This window comes from Musca autumnalis, unplaced genomic scaffold, assembly GCF_047663935.1.
Source record: "Musca autumnalis isolate F117 unplaced genomic scaffold, ASM4766393v1 scaffold_4, whole genome shotgun sequence".
NCBI lineage: Eukaryota > Metazoa > Arthropoda > Insecta > Diptera > Muscidae > Musca > Musca autumnalis.
Window position 1 is genome coordinate 187,041,257 of NW_027411977.1, and position 17,195 is coordinate 187,058,451.

General features: G+C 36.2%; 1 protein-coding gene across 1 annotated transcript in view; it reads right to left on the bottom strand.

The window, feature by feature from the left end:
* LOC141402243 (uncharacterized) overlaps positions 1–16,476 on the bottom strand; it is a 52,242-nt gene extending 35,766 nt beyond the window's left edge. Inside the window, exon 1 of the mRNA XM_073983136.1 lies at positions 16,186–16,476. The gene's annotated coding sequence lies outside the window, so the exon portion shown is untranslated. The remainder of the gene's footprint in view (positions 1–16,185) is intronic.
* Between the last annotated feature and the right edge of the window lie 719 nt (positions 16,477–17,195).

Sequence of the window (17,195 nt, forward strand, 5' to 3'; positions counted from 1 at the left end):
ATACGAAATTTCAGCCATTTCGTTGTGATAATAAGGCTAAAAACATTGAAATTCCCAAAACCAGGAGGTATCGTTCTATGGGGACTGTATTAAAACGTGGGCCGATGTAGTCCATTTTCAATACCAAACGTTCTACGAGCAATAGAAACTTCTATACCAAATTATAAGGCTCTATCCTAAATATTGCAAGCTGTGTGACATACGGGCATGGATATATCGACTTACAATTGTATTTTGATCGAAAATATACAGGGTAGTCTTGATAATCCGGACACTAAACAGTCCGGATTATACATAATCCAGACATCACTATGTTTTGCTCTTAGAATTTTTTATACCCTCAGCCTTTGGACTAACGACGGTATATACTAGGGTTATGACTTTTTGGCATTTTTTCTGAAAAACGATTCCTTGTAGTGAGAATGAATAAAATTTTGCCTACTAATGCCTAAAATAACATTCAATCCAAACCACTTTGATTTTTTTTTTTTTTTTTTTTTTTTGAAAAAAATCGTTTTTTTCGTACACAAAATTGCGATTCGCTTCGATTTTTGTTGTAACAATTGTATACGCTGTATACCCCCCCTTACGACGGTACAAGAATTTTTAGGCCAATTCCATATTTACTGAGAAAATAGCCCGAAAGTTGTAAAAACCCTTATGGCATCATGTATAATAGCTGTAGAGCACGATAACCATCGGTTCTGTTCAACCGATTTGGTCCAAAAATGTGAGCTTAATAATAATTTAAATTCGAAGGTGGGGCATATCGGTCCTCTCTTTTCGGTACGTCACCCCCAAATGCCCCTTTTCCGACAGTAACATTTCTTTTCGGGGCCAAGTACATACTTCCTGAGATACTGTAAATAAGCCTTCTAGTACCAATAAAATTACTTATGAGCTTGATAACTCATGAGTTGAGTGTACGAGTACAATTAGCCGAAATTTCTTCCATCGTGAAAATTCTTCTAAACATTCTTCAATAACCAAGAGGATTTATATCGGAAAACATTTTGGGTACCTCGCTCACAAAAGTTCAAAATTTTGGCCAAAGTGCTCTTTAAGGAATGTTTGAAGATCCTTTGGAAAATTTTGTTTAAGATTCTGCATGTGGTCCAGTTAGCAGCGATATTATGTGTTTGGTGGGCATGTACATGCTTCCTAACATAATGGTCCAAAGGCTGTAAAGCCTACGGTGACTAAATTAAAATAGCTGATGGTGTGATAGCTATCGAAATTAATGAGTCACAATATAAGGTTCACGTCAGTGACCTGCAAGCGGTGGCAATTTTTTGATTTGCGGTAGTCACAAAAAAGCGATACTAGTACACAACAACACACTCAACGACAAACAAAAACATCGTTGATTCATATTTAACGCAATGACGACCTATTGATTGAATTGTTCGTGTCAACTTCGTTTCTATTTCTGAAAAAAGTGGCCCATGTCTTTCGAAAAAGTGACAGACAAGTAGCACACTTTTTCTTATTTTTATGAACTGAAAACAATATAAAAAACAAGTAAGAAAAGTCTATAGTCGGATGGAGCCGACCATAGGATACCCTATACCACTATCCCTGGACAATCGATCTCCACGGAACTTCTTTTCAATGATTGTGAAAATTGAATTATCAAATATCAGAGATGTAATGTATAACACTTATGACCAAAACCAAAAAGTTATCTAGCATGACAAAGACATTTTTGTAGCAGGAAAGGAAAATTTTGTTCACACAAACTAAAATGTAAAGAAACCCACTTATGTAGTACTACTACTTCCGTTGTTTAACCGCTACGTTATTGAAATTTTTACCAATTTCACACAAAAGTTTCAGTCTATTTAACCCGCTAAGTATTATCTGATCTTCACGTTGGTTTGTACGCTTCTTCTTCACCATAAACTCAAACTTTGTTTAAAATGTTGCGGGTTATTATTTTGACATAGAAAGCCGCTACAAAATTGTTTAAAATTCTGTTTTTGGTCCATTTCATCCCCTGAACATTTCACGATCATCACCAAAAACTAATCATTTCAATTATGGCCCGAACGCAACCTCCTTAAAAAATTCGTTACAATCGGTCCATAATTGCGGCCTTAAGCTTGTTTACAATTTTTAATGGACGGGCACACATCGCTAAATCGCTTTATCTCGTCGAGATATGAATTTCGGCATACCAAATAAGGGGTCTAGGACGAATATTTCATGGTGTTACATAAACAATAAGTAGCATGGGATAAAAATGTGGTTCTCTACACAGAACCCATTATATATTAAACAGTAGGCCCGTTATCTAGCAAACACTTTATTGCAATTTACATCAGAGGAAAGGTCAGTAGTTTTTTTCCATATGTAGGCTACTTTGCGAAATATATATGTCCTTAAGGAATTAAAATATCGGCCAAAAATAAAATTTTCTATATTTTTCATACAAAAGTAATGGTCCATTTCAACCGCTAAAGAATATCAGATCATCATTCAAAATTGTAGGCATCTTTTTCGACCTATACTCTTACCCGGTGCAAAATTTCCTGACTATTGATATATAATTGCGACTTCTAGCGCGTTTATTATTACACTACAAACAAATAACGGAATATATTAGGCTGTAAGTCTGTTATCTGATCATGCACACCAACATAATTGGCATCAATTGAAAGGTCAAGCGTTCCACTTTCAAGTATATCTCACTTGTCCGGAATGTCACTTCCAGGAATTAAGATATAAGCTGTATATTAAAAATTTTCACACAAAAGTTTTGGTCCATTTAACCCTCTAAATATTATCCGATCGCCATCTCAAAATGCAAGCTTCTCCTTTGTGATATACTCTTACCTTATTTAAAATTACGCGTTAATCGGACTATTATTGAGACCTACAGAGCCGCTAGAAAATTGGATAAATATTATGTTTTTGGTCCATTTCACCCGCTAAATATTTCACGATCATCATACAAAATTTCGTGACGATCGGTCCATAATTGCGGCCTGGAGCGTGTTTACAATTTATAATGGACAGACGGACGGACACACATCTCACAATCGCTTTATCTCGTCGAGATATGAAGATTGGTATACCACATTGGGGGTCTCCGACGAATATTTCGCGGTGTTACATGAATTTTTACCAAAACAAACTTATAATACCCTTTTCCACATTGTGGTATAGGGTATAATAATTTCATTCCAAAATATATAAATTTGTAATCTAATTTTCTTAAGAAAATTGTATACCTAGATATATGGTTTATTCTGAAACTCACACTGAAATTTTGTGTAGAATTTTTCTTCTTTTGACACTTTTCACCTAGAACCAAGTTTCATATTACTTTCATGTATCAACTCGAAAAAAGAAAGAAAAAAATTTCATAAAAAATTGGGAAATGTTTTCATGTTTTCGGCAAAACTGATACTGATATTTGCATGATATACAATGTAAACATACATTTCATTCCTTTGGCGATCCATAGTAAAATTTTACGAAGAATATTTTTGTCTTTGACGTTTTTCATTTTTAGAGATTCCTGGCGATTAAATAAGATTATCAGATTTGGTGTATTCTGAAACCTATAGTAAGATTTTATGGCGAACAATTTAGTAGAATATTTGGATTTTATATGATTACATCTTAGAGAAGTTTTTGAAAGATTTTCAATAAAAGGACCAAAAAGACCACTTTTATGAACCGCATGAGTGTTAAGATTGTTTCCAAAAATATTCCCCACATCCTCCTCTGTAAAGTTACCGAAGATATATAAGTGCAAGGATTCCAAGATATCTTAACTCGAATATTTCGAAAAAAAAATAGAAATGGGAGGAATTTGCCCCGCCTACTTTGGTTACTTTCCGGTGTAAACTTTAAAAACGCCGATACACGTGTCTCATATTTTTAGCTCTACATACTTTCATAATCTAATCAGCTTTTCCCACCATTTTGAAAAAAAAAAATAGAATTTTGTTGCACAGTGTTATTGACTAAATCGAAGACAATGCAAGCAGATTGCTACTTTCGAGTACCTCCCGATTTTCCGTATTTTGAAGATTGTGGCCCCAATATCCCACTGAAATGGCTGAAATTTGGTATTTAGTCTCCGTTGGGGTTATAAAACTTCCCATTACACGCCGTCGTATTGTTCCCATACAACGGTCAGCGTCATTATGAAACGGAAATGGGTTAAATTTGATATTTAGTCTTCGTTGGAGTTACAAAATGTTTTTTTTTTTCTTTTGTAAAATTTTCGAACTAAGATTGCTGTAATTTGGTATTGTGTGTTGTCAAGGGATACAAAAGCTCAATTAGAAGAATTGTAAATATTTGTTCATGTTATTGAGAGAACATCGATTACCCCCATGCAAACTCTTTAAAGGGAATTTGCTACATTTTTATTCAGAATTGGGTGTAACTTGATATTTAAGAATCTCAATGGGCAGAAAAACCAGCACGCAGAAAATTATCAATATAAACTGATTATTATTAGCGATACTTAGTGAAAAGCAATAATCGGTTTTCGTCTAAAAGTTAGAACTCGATTTTTTTTCGGTTAATCGATACTTTAAGAGTGTTCCAATAGTCGACTTTCGATTTTTCATTAACAACCGAAAAGCGATTATAACACTGTGAACCGAAATTTTGGGGCAGAGATAATTCCTTTTGGGGATGAAAGCTCTTTGTTAATATATTAAGAATCCCGAAGGACAGATACTCCGTGAGTCGAACTTCCGAGGTATGACGTGATGAATTTTTTGCTGAAGACCCTATAAGGCATATGTTATTTACATCTTTCTTAACTGTTGCTTCAGCTTATTTGTGAGATGACATGTGTTCAGTCAAATCGAATGAGGATAATTTTCGTAGAGCATCTCGACCTTCTAACTCGCTTCCTTCAATGTCCTTTTCGTCCCTTATTTTAAGAACCGCTATAAAAGTACCACAAGATGACGTTTTTCAGCTTTGATATGTTCTGCAAAAATGTCGCTCTGAAAATTTAAGGTACTGCTCTCATTGACAACTAATCGATTTTGTCTCGTTTTATTGGTCCTTTTGTGCATTTACCCGGTGTTTGCACTACATTGTACAAAAACACAAAACATAGTTTTTTCTGAGCCAAAACAGGGTAAATGTCAAAAATGACCATGAAACGAGACAAAATAGTTGTTGATAAGAGCCGTACCTAAAATTTTATAGCGGTTCCTAAAATAAGGGACGAAAAGGACATTGAAGGAAGCGAGTTAGAAGGTCAAAATGCTCTACGAAAATAATCCACATTCAATTTGACTGAACACATGTCATCATAAATAAGCTAAAACAACAGTTAACAAAGATACAACACTAATTTCAGATGCCTTACAGGGCCATCAGCAGTAACTTCATCAAGTCATAACTCGGAAGTTCGACACACGGCGGATCTTTCCTTCGACCTTCTTAATATACTCACCGAGGGCTTTCATCCCCGAAAGGAATTATCTCTGCCACAAAATTTCGGTGCACCGTGTAATCGATTAACAGAATCGCTCCTCCAAAGAATAAGTCTTAAGGAAGAGCTTAGTACTTTCATAGACGAAAGAAAACTAATTGTTCGTTGCTATTTGTTGAATACAAAAAGTTCGGCCCTGGCAAAATATTACGAGATCCAAAATTTGGACCAAATCTGATGCTACACTAGAATCAGTTTGGAGAAATATTACGATATGCACAGTTTGGACGCACCGATTCGAAAGCTGTCCTGAGCACCAGCGGACTATTTTCAGACTATTTGGGACTATTTTCTAACGAAGTATGAACTTGCCCCTGGAAAAAATTTTACTCTCGCAATAGGACTGCACTTTCCGAAATTTTGTGTGGGAGTTACCCAAAGTGTTCCGATATTTTACATATGCGAACCTGATCTATGGCTTGTAGAAATATTACGATGTGCAAAGTATGGACTGAATCTGTTACTCCCTTCGAGAGTTATGGTGCGCACAATTTTTTGCGAAAAAAAATAATTTTGTATGGAAGGTATCCGATGGCGTGGGCCTTCGAACTTGATTAAAGTTTGGGCGAAATATTACTTGGGTCGAATTTTGGAACGAATCAGTTTATCGATTCGAGAGTAATCGTGTGCTTCAGCTAGCCAGACGGACATGGCAAAATCGACTCCAAATTGTCTGAAACGAATTTCGTCCAAACATATGTACTTAGCGTTTAAAATCATTATTTCGATGAGGAACATTTTGGCCATATGAAAGTGTATACTCGTATACCCACTTTAGCCTAAAAGCTGAGGGTATAATTAGTAATCTGTTCATAGGACATTTATGTCCACTACTCCTGTTATTCTTTTTTCTTAAGTTGTAAGCTGAGGGTATTTGGGAAACTAACCAACCTAATGTTTATATCACTGCTGCCCTTCTTCGAATAACACCAACTTGTAATCATTGTTTGTTAGTTAAATTTGTAAATCACACCCGGGTATTGTAATGTATACTTTTGTGTTGGTGTTGGTGTACCTCAGAATATTACTTTACATCATGAAGTTATGGGACACACAGACTGGATTATGAAACAAAAGAAGCACAAATCGAAAGAAATTCAAAACGTGTTTAGATTGTTTGAAAACAATATTAATAGATTAGGTCATAGTCTCAGAGCACTTGGATAGTGTTACGTTGTGTTATCATATATGACAGTAGAGTGCATTTTTGGCAAAGAGACACCTTATTCACCACAGGTCCACTTATCAAAGTGCTTTCGTTGTAAAAGGTGTTACTTTACTTCAGGCTCATCATGTCAATTCGCAAAGAAACTAAAACTACTGCACACTCTGAGCCCAAACCGGCGACCAGACATAAAAAAACCTAAATTCTCAATTTCTTAGAGAAAGATACATTTTTTTCGTATTTCACACATCATTAGCAATGTCCCCTTTTTCTCAATCCTACCTCACTGTATGTCCTGTTTTTACTTTGCTCCCAAATTACTGTCCACAAGAAATATATGAACACCAAGGGACAAAAACATGCCTTTGTTCCATATGCGTGCACCGCATTCTTATGATTCATTATGGATTCTTATGATTCTTTTCTAGCTATCGAGCATAATTTTTTTGTCTCGCTTATATTTTAGTTCATATCCACCATAATAAAAATCACCTCATAATCTACGGCACAAGAAAAACTTCAAAACTTATATGTTTATGTTGGCAAAGATTCAAAACTTATTTGTCTTTCTTCCTGTATGTGTGTGTGTTTTCGTTGTTATTTTTTTTAGATTTTACGTGTGCTTGTTTTTTGACTGACCAAGGATGTTGGGTGAGAAGTTCTGAAAATATATTTTATTTTGTGTCACAGGAAATTGTAACTGATATAGGTCGCTAAGGTGATACCCTTCAAATGATGGCAGGAAAACGTACTTACGCCATTAAAATCATATTTTTTGTAATTTTCGATTTGGTTGAAAAAAGTAGGCATTTAAAGTCCTGTCATTAAAATTATACTAGGCGATTTTAACGCCAAAATTGGAGAGGAGAATATCTTTGGCCCAACAGTCGGCAAATTCAGTCTCTACAGTGAAACATCTGACAATGGTATGAGGCTGATAGACTTTGCAGCTGCAAGAAACATGGTAGTTAGCAGTACCAGATTTAAGCATCTCGATATTCATAAGGGCACCTGGCTATCGCCAGATCAAAGAACAAGAAATCAAATTGATCACGTTGTGATAGATGGAAGACATGCATCAATCGTGTTGGATGTACGCTCGTTCCGAGGTGCAAACATAGACTTGGACCACTACCTTGTTGCAGCAAAGGAACGTACCAGATTAAACGTAGCAAACAAAGTGCGAACAGACACAACACGGAAGTTGGACATCGGTAAGCTGCAATCACAACAGATAGTCACAGCATATTCCACTCAACTGGCCCAACTGCTTAATCAAAGCACTCCTCGTCCCGCTAACATATCAGGACAATGGCAAAACATTGCCCACTCCATACAAACAGCCGCAAAATCAGTACTTGGATATCAGAGACCCCCACCAAGGAATCCATGGTATGACCAGGAGTGTCGTGCTGCTACCGAAGAGAAAAATGGGGCATATAGGGATACTCTACAATATGTAGCAACGCGTAGCGCACGAGAGAGGTATCGGGAGAAAAGGAGAGAGGAGAAACGTCTTTTCCGCAGGAAAAAGAGAGAGATGAAAAAACGGGAGTGTGAACAAATCGAGATGTACAGGAGACGGAATGAAGTGCGAAAATTCTACCAAAGAGTGAAACATCAAACTGATGGCTTTGGAACTGGCACATCCTCCTGTAGAGACCAGCAAGGTAATCTGGTAACTGATACCAGATATTTACCCTGCCGCAAATCCTGGAGAAGACCCAAGAGATGCAGATCGACACATACCACCTTTTTGTCGATTATAAAGCAGCCTTCGACAGCCCGCTACGTTCAAAGGTATTCCAAGCAATGTCTGAATTTGGTATCCCCGCAAAGCTCATTCGGCTTTGTAAAGTGACTCTAACTGACACAAGATCTTCAGTTAAAATAGGAAAGAACCTCTCCGAATAGTTTTCTACCAAAAGAGGTTTCAGTCAAGGAGACAGCCTTTCGTGTGATCTTTTAAACATCCTGCTAGAAAAGGTTATACGAGAGGCAAACGTCAAAAGAAGTGGCACAATCTACACCAATAGCCACATGTTACTTGCTTATGCTGATAATATAGACATCATGGGACGATCAGTAAAATAAGTAACCGATACCTTTATGAAGCTCGAGGAGAATCTGCTAAAGTGGGTCTGGCGGTAAACGGCGAGAAGACCAAGCTGATGGTGTCGACGCGCAATGCGTCCATTGAGATCGGACCAACTGTTGAAGTTGGTTCCTATAATTTTGAGGTAGTAACCGACTTCGTATACCTCGGGACCACCGTAAACACAACAAACGACATCAGATGCTACTTTGGCTTAAGTAAGCACTTTAAAAACAAAGCCACAACTCGTCAAACAAAAATAACGCTTCACATGTGTACTTGCGCAAGCAGATAAGGCAGTGCTTGGCGTGTTTGAGAGAAAAATTCTTCGAAAGATCTACGGGCAATCTGCGTTGAAGGTAAATATCGACGTAGCATGAACCACGATCTGTATCTGCTATACAACGACATCAATATAGTTAAACGTATCGAGATGCAACGATTGCGTTGGCTAGGCCATATCATAAGAATGAGCGATGATGAACCCGCTAAAAAGGCGTATAAATACGGGCCACTTGGCGGTGCACGCAGAATTGGCAAGCCAAGGAATATATGGCGCAAACAAGTGGATGAAGAGATGAAAAGGCGCGGTATTCCAGAAAGCGAAGCAATAAACAGAGAGAATTGGAGATCTTTTCTTAGTTCGGCCTATGGAACAAATGTTCTGTAATGAGCCAGCTAAGTAAGTATGCTTCAAAAGACGTTTATAAGATGGATCTAGATGACGAATCATGGAACTATGCCTATGAACCCAAAAAATACCAGCCATCGCAAAAGATGCTGCAAAAGCCTTCCCAAACCATGTTTTGGATGTGCCTCGATCAAGTCAATGTAAACAATCGAACGCATGGTCGTATGTCAAATTGTCCTGAGTGCGCTTAGGCTAAAAACTGTCAAACTTTCCAAAAAAAAATGTCAAATGATGCCTAGCGACAATGCGTGTTGCCTAGGCCAAAATGTTTCCTAGTGACCCTCGGTGAGCTGTTAAAACCCAGGTGAGCTGTAAGGACATTTTATCCTACTCAAGTCTACATTTTTAATGTCCGTAAGGACGTTGGTCTTGTAGACAAAGACAAAGAGAGATTTTGATCTCTGATTCTTCAATGAAAAATCTCAGTAGCGTTCTCCTACCTAGCATCGAGGCGTCTGTATAACAGCAGTTTCCAGTAGGCATTTATGCTAGAGTCCTGTCGATCCACATATGAGGCAACTATAATTGTTTCAGGTATACGGTCCGATACAATGTTATCCATTGACATTCCCCATACAAATTACTTTGGAAACTTTGAGGCCCCAGTGTCACGTGTTAACATCTTCCAATTGTGCTCAAACTTTGGCAATCTTAAAATCTAACAAAACTAAACATATTAGGGCGGTGCCGCCTATAAAAATCCGACATCGATTTTTTAAAACCACCCTACTATATCCAAATCTGAACCGATTTCGATATAATTTGGCACATTTATTTCCAGACCAAGTTCTGTCAAAAGCGTTTCGTGGATCAAACATGTATTTGGCCGAAAACATATATAAATCGTATAGTAAGTGCGAATCGGAATCGGATAGTAAGTGCGACCTGTACTTTGTTTACAAAATACGGACATGTCTGCGTGCTTCACAAGCAAGAGAGAGAAGTATCAATTAATGTTGATTTCTGCACTCCTGCAATGACCTTTGAAGTTATATTTACAATCAGGAAAGGATAGAATAACGGAATTTCACTGACTGGTCACGATAAAGGTATACAAATACAGCTCTAAAATGAATTGCGGAGCTTGTAATATACTTCTACAGCATCGCACATCAAACTCAATATGCATTTTTGCCATGCAAGATAATGCTGGGCACACATTGCCAGTTTTAAATGACAGCTTTGCTCAAATATCTCTTGCTTGACAGTGTGACCGTCCATGTTTGTTGGTCATCCACGTACATTTTGGTTGTTCGATAGTCGGAAATCGATAAAAACTTTCATTTAAAACTGACTGACTGACTGGCCTCTTAAAGAGGGTATAAGTAAGAACGCTGAACTTATAATTTTTTCACAACGCGATATATACAATTCCCATTTTATCTCGTAACCTTTTCAAGGAAAATTTTCACCTATTAACAATCCTAAAAGAAAAATTTCACCTGATATAATTAGAAGGTGAAATTGCTAAGAACGTTAAAAAGCTCATAAAATCAAGCTTGTAACACTTTTTCACTTAAAGCCTTTCGTGAAATTTGGGTCAAAATATTTTATTTTGTTTAATATTTTATTTTATGCAATTTTTGTTCACGTGATAAATCGTTATTTTAGACCATAAAATCGTAATTTTTAAATTTTGGCCTAAAAAATTGTCAAATTGGTTCGAAAGCGTATGTTCTTTTCAAATACGAAGTTACACGTTGCCCCTAACCAAACTTAAATGAAAGGTGCTTACACCTGGGAAGTTTTTGTGGATTCTGGAACTACAATGTTCATAGATCGCGGTCAAAGCTCGCATTTTTAGGGTTTTTTGATTTTCACGATTTTGCTTGGAACTATCGAAATGAGATTAGCGAAAGTGTTATAGCAGTGAAAATTCTCTTCAAGATTGAGCTTTATGACTCTTTCCTAGGTTTTACCATTTTTGAGATATAGAAGACTGACTGTATATCCTCCTTATAAAACAATGCCATGCAGGGTGCACCTTAACTAACTTTAAATAAAACCCGCTTACACATGGGAAGTTTTTTCGGATTCTAAAACAGCAATTTACATAGATGAGAAAAATGCAGAAACAAGAAAAAATCGATGGAGGGATTTTAAAGTAAATCGCGGTCAAAGGTCATATTTTTAGGTTTATTTTAGGTTTTCAGGATTTTGCTTGGAAACGGCAAGTCCTATCGAAATAGGACTAAAGCATATGTTGTAGAGGATTTTTACTGCTACAATATTTTCCTAGAATAGAATGAATAGAATTGCAAAAAAATTTCGAGTCAATCGGACAAAAATTTGCGGTAGAAAGCAAAAATTCATTGTGATTTGTATGTAACTTTGAAGTTTTAAATGCGGCTTTCTCGAAATAACATATTTGAAAGCGGTGTCCACTGTAGCTCGAAAACGAATGATCCGGTCTTTATATGTTTTCGAGGAATTATGTTCCTTTACTTTTGAAAATAGTAAAATCGGCAAAAGTAGTAAACGTTGTAAACTGCTCCCATACGAATTGTACGGTGTCTAAAATAAAGATTCTTGCATGTAAAGGAACAGAGCTATAAAAAGCTTGTCCTTAAACGAGAGACTTCAACAAAAAAAATTGGACGTTTTTATGGCCAAAAACTATACATTTTTTAGTTAACTTTTTGTCAGAACGCTATGCAATATTTTTCAACAAAAAAAAAAAAAATCCGAAAGTAGTTCAAGGTTTGACCATTCAAAAACAAAATCTTCTAAAAAAGTTTAGTAGAAAATTGACGGATTTATGGCGAAAAATCGAAACATTGACTTTGACAGTTCACATATTTTTAAAAATTGATATTTTTAATTCAGTTTCGCTTAGGTACAAGATTATTAGGTTCTTAATGATCCTACAAAAAAACATATGCTCATCGGTTTATTCGTTTTCGAGCTATAGTGGGCACCGCAAACTGCTTTAGTAAAAACCGTATTTCGTAGGCGGCCTTTGTCAGAAAACTGTGCAATATTTTTCAACAGAAAGCAGGTAAGAACGGCGTTAAGTTCGGCCTGGGCGAACTTGTTATACCCTCCACCACGAATTGTATTGAAGTAAAATGGAACAATTAGTTTCCTTTCGTTTATGAAGAAGACCAAATACCAATTTCAGTCATTTCTGTGGGATATTGACGTCACAACCTTCAGAATTACGAAAATCAGGATGTATTGTTCTAGGAGGCTATATCGAAACGTGCACCTATACCGACAAATTTCAGTCGGAAATGGGGCTATATAAAGGCGTGGACTTACATATACCAACAAACGTTTTATATCCTCAACGAAGACTAATTAACAAATTTCAACCATTTTGGTGGGATATGAAGCTAAAACCTTAAAAAAAATACCGAATATCGGGAGGTACCGTTCTATGGGGGCTATATGAAGGCGTGAACCTATACCAACAAATTTCAGGTGGAAAGTTCTATACATCCAACGATAACTAAATACCAAATTTCAGCCATTTTGGTGGGATAATGAAGATAAAACCTTCAAAATACCGAATATCGGGAGGTAGCGTTCTATGGGGGCTATATGAAGGCGTGAACCTATACCAACAAATTTCAGGTGAAAAGTTCTATACACCCAACGATAACTAAATACCAAATTTTGGCCACTTTGGTGGGATAATGAAGCTAAAACCTCCAAAATACCGAATGTCGGGAGGTACCGTTCTATGAGGGCTATATGAATGCGTCGACTTATACCATCAAATTTCAGTTGGAAAGTTTTATACACCCAACGATAACTAAATACCAAATGTCAGCCATTTGGTAGGATAATGAAGCTAAAACCTTAAAAATACCGAAAATCGGGAGGTACGGTTCTATGGGGGCTATATCAAAACGTGGACCGTGGACCATTTTCAATACCAACATCCTGAAAGTAATAAAAACTTCTGTACCAAATATTGACTCTCTATTTTTAAAATTACGAGCTGTATCATGATTTCAACAGACAGACGGACGGACGGGCAGACAGACAGACGGAAATGGTTTAATCGACATAGAATTTTATGCTGATCAATAATATATATACTTTATAGGGTCTCCGACGAATATTTCGATGTGTTACAAACGGAATGACAAATTTAATTATACCCTCCATATGGTGGAGGGTATAAAAAAATCCGAAAGTAGCTCAGGGTGTGATCTCTCAGATAAAAACAAAATCTCTTCTTAATATTTTTGTTCGGCTTGAGGTCATCAAAAAATAAAAAACAGCTTGTAGTTAGTTTTTTATTTTATCACTTTTATTTACCGATATTTCGATAGTCGTCGACTATCATCATAAGGTTGTTAACTTTAAAAATATTGGAAAAATAAAAGTGATAAAATAAAAAACTAACTACAAGCTGTTTTTTATTTTTTGATGACCTCAAGCAGAACAAAAATATTAAGAAGAGTACGTCCAAAGGTCAACTATAATACAAAATAAATAAAAACAAAATCGTTTGAAAAAATTTGGCAGATTTCTTGTAAAAAATTCATGAAAAATAAGTGGCCATAACGCCTTAATTCAAAAATATTTACAAAAACATATACAGTATAATCTCGATAATCCGGAAACTAGATGTTTCGGCGGGGTCCGGATTATCGAATTGTCCGGATTACCGAGTAATAACAAAAACATATAATTTTGTACGTCTAAATCTTTAATAATGGACCTTTACTAGATACTAAACTGGCATATAAGGCAAACAAATTCAAATTAAGCAATTTGTAACCATTTTAAGGCCGGAACCAGTTCCCTGGCTACCAAATGTACGTCTTATATTCCTCCAGCGTAATTAAGGTGACTGACTGCTGATTACTTTTGTCATCTAAAATTTCTCTACCACTGGTGTATATGTTTGCAGGATGTAACAGGATATAAACTTTGTAGCCCATGTGTATACATATATTGATTTCCCTTGTCCATAGGGCATGAGTGTCTTACGACTCTCGATAGAACTTCAGAATTTAAATGCACTCATCTCATTATGGGGAATATAGTTCATCTCGTCGACAAAATCAAAAAGAAACATTGTTCTATATTAATGTTACAGCTTACGAATAAAACAAAAATGTAGTACAACAATTCATAGTTACCGCTGATTTTGAATGTCAAAGAAAGAAAATAAAAGGGATCATACTACTTTGTTTTAAATTTATTTAGAAATCGTCTAGTTTCCTCGTTTACCTATAAATCCCAATCAAAACTAGCCTTAATCCCAACATTCCTAGGTAAAATATCTTTGGAATACTTTCTCACTAATAGGAGGGCTAATTAACCAATTCTTTTAAAGGAAATTGCCACTCAACATCGATTTTTCATGGAGCCAGGCTACCCAACCCTAGATTTTAAATACTGTTGCTTATCATAGAGAATTGTATGACAGATTCAGATAATTAATTCCATACTGTATAACTGAGTTGATAGTGGTTATCTAGTATGTCGATATTTGGACCGAAAACTTTGAAAAACTTAAATTTTCTTATTTAAACACCAACTGCTATTGTTAAGAACAAACGTCAATAAAATAAATAAGAACTTAATCAAGATAGGAAAAAATATGTATGTCCGGATTATCGAGGTAAGAAAAATATGTGATGTCCGGATTACCGAGTCTACAATGTGAGAAATTCTAGTGTTCGGATTACCGCGTTGTCCGGATTAACGAGTGTCTGGATTATCGAGACTATACTATATTTTTTCAATGAAAATAAAAAAGTAGGTCTCAACTCTGTTATTCTATATATGTACACATAAATCTTCCCATAAAGGACAAGGGAGACTTCTCTCATATCAATGAGTGCACCCCGATTCATATTAGATATTGGATCTACTTCTTATAGCCGAACCAGAACGTAGTATCATAAGACCCCACTTGTAGAGAAGTAAATCCCGTACATTGTTTTTGGAGAGGTCCCTCATAAAATTTTACGTTTATATTCTTGACAAACTCTTACAACATCCAATAAGAATTGCATACGACTTTGACATGCTGTAGCACACTGCACTTTATAGCACCATCATCACCATCAAGAGGTGTAGCCAAAACAATGTTTTCTTTATACTTTTTTTAATTTATGGTCACTTCTAAAAACAACACCAAAACATGGACACATCGACACATGTACAACACATTCAAACACACTATGCAATTGAGAATACAACAATGTTCATGTTTATTTTCATTTGAAACAAGGGCATCTAAAAAAAACAACGAAAAACATTAACAATTCATATAAAAATGAAAAAACATAACAATAAATCTTAAAAGTATTACAACGAAACCAGAAAACAAATATGAAAACGGCTAGGAGTTACTTATTTAAATAATATTGAGTTTGTGTGTGTGTGCGAATAATGTGCATTCAAACCACAACCTCTTTGCTTTGCCAGCGAACGAGTCAACCAAAATCACTTCATTACCCGAAACTTACTTTTAAATTTGTTTATTCAACAACCAAGCTGTTCACAACCGCAAAAACCAACAAAAAGAGGCAATGGATGGTAATAAAACCAAGTCACAACCAAAGCGCAGAAATGAAGACGAAGAAAATACACGTATCCTTTAGATGTCCTTACAGCGAGCGGTACTTAAGGTATAATTAAATTACATCATTAAGGTTTGTTTAGTCTTCCTCTGGTTGTTTCTATTTTGTGGAGTTGTTGTTATTGTTGAAGTTTTTTGTTTTTGTTTTTCTTATACGCATTCCATTTTCTAGGTAAAACTTTTATTTCAACGCAACAACTGAATGACTGACTTATTCATTCATTTCTTCAGCCGGTCGCTCGTTCGTCCATTCACAAACACATTTCTTTTCAATTCACTTTGGTAAAATAAAATTCCACTTTAAGTTGGTGTTACATTGAAGCGAGCAACCAACAACAAAGACTTAATACGACGACGACCACACAAACATAACGAACGCAGGTTCTAACGCGTAACTTCTAAGCCAAACAACACGCAATCGAAAAAAATACGAAAGAAATAGTTGCCGCAAACCGTTGTGAGAACACGTCCGCATTGGTCCAAAGGCAAAAGTCAAATGTTGTGTGGCATAAAACGTATACGACCAACTAACCAACCGACAGGCTGCCTCATGCCTGGTAGCCAAACAAACAGCCAACCAACCTAGCATCACTGATATCGGCATGTAAGGATAAATGTAAGCAATTTGCAAAGACAGACAAAATGTCCTGGGTAGAGGAGCAGTACAAGTGACAGTAATATTCTCACCGCCATAGCATCATTGTGTTGTGGCAAATACATATAACGATAACGAAGTACTACTTAGAAACTTGAAAACATTGCTCCGTCTCTGTGCGTTTGTCTATTTAGATGTTGTTGGTTGCTTTTTGCTCCTGTTTATTGGCAAGATGCATGCACCGTGGGGAAGAATGGAATAATATTTTTTGTTCAACAATTTGACGCTAAGAGTTCTTTGTAGGTGTTTCGAATATTGTAGAATATCGCTTTAACAGAAGTTCTACATGACTGGAATGCTCTGGAAGTAAAAGGTTTTAGAGGCTTTGCTTCGAAAGCCCTTTCTGATTGGGTGCTTTAATAGATCATTTCTTTCCGAAAATGTGATTCGATAGAACCCTTCTTTCACAATGGGTGCTTCGATAGAAACTTTCTGTCAAAAAGGGTGCTTCGATAGAACCTTTCTTCACAAAGGGTGCTTCGATATAACATTTCTTTCACAAAGGGTGCTTCGATAGAACCTTTCATTCACAAAGGGTGCTTCGATAGAACATTTCATTCACAAAG